The sequence below is a fragment of the Myzus persicae genome, unplaced genomic scaffold, assembly GCF_001856785.1.
Source record: "Myzus persicae strain clone G006 unplaced genomic scaffold, MPER_G0061.0, whole genome shotgun sequence".
Taxonomy (NCBI): domain Eukaryota; kingdom Metazoa; phylum Arthropoda; class Insecta; order Hemiptera; family Aphididae; genus Myzus; species Myzus persicae.
In genome coordinates, this window is record NW_019101204.1 from 5,225 (window position 1) to 6,379 (window position 1,155).

The window sequence follows — 1,155 nt, forward strand, 5'->3', positions numbered from 1 at the left end:
TTAATAGTTCTCCTTATTTTATTTTTAATTAAATTAAGTTAAAATTGATTTGGAAACTTACAAGTAACTTATTTTTTTTACGTACATAAGAAGTCAGTTTTCTGGTTTTAAAATCATAATAAAAAGTAAATTTTGATGTAATACGTAGCATCTTTAAAAATAATAATTTTTACTATATTTATTATTTAATTTTTTTATAAACAAACTACGCAACTAGGACTTGATTAAAAGTAACTCATTATTTAATAAAAAGTTAAAAATGTTAAGACATTGAAAATTATATTAAAAAAACTAAAAATCTGGTATGTGGAGGTCGCTCTGCTGTATATTATAGGTTACAAGTGGGTCACTGTAATGGATGGCGTTAAGTTTGAATTCAACAATAAATAATCATTGTTTAGGAAAAACGATTCTGAGCGACGACGGTTTGTCAGTCTATAATATAACTTAATAATTTAGTATATTCGATGATATTATTGTGATGAAAGTAATTTATTTTACTAATAAGTATTAGTACTACGCAGTGGATTAAATTCATTAAAAAAAACAGTACATTTGAAAAGTCATCGTGGGTATAAAATATAATAATATACTTTAAAAGTTTCAAGTACCCATGAATAATATTTTTAATTTACAACCAAATAACATAAATCTTTAATTTAGTTCACATTTGAAAATAAAAATATAAGATAATATGTTTTTGATTTTATAATAACAGAATAACCTACTTGCCTGAAACTTTGTTTTGAATTTTCAACCCTAACCTACAAAAGTTAAATATTTCAAAAATTTTAAATTATAAAATTATTTGTACATTTAAAATTTTAAAATGATGTGAATTTTATTAAAATTTAAACTTTAAATGATCATTGCAAAAATCAAGCCTATTTATTTTAAATATTTTTTAACTAATATTGTAAATACCTATGAGGAGCATTTTATTGAATTTTCAAGCTTTTTTCCCCAACAAATACAATTTTATTAACAATTATAGAAAAAAAAACTTAAAAAACTAAAAACATTCAAAATTCAAATTGTTTGTAAACAGCTCAAGACGAGTCAAAATAATTTGAAAATTGTATTAAGTATATGAATTTGAAAGTATAAACAAATGGTGTGAATTTTAAATATCTGCAATTATTGGTTTTTCCATTA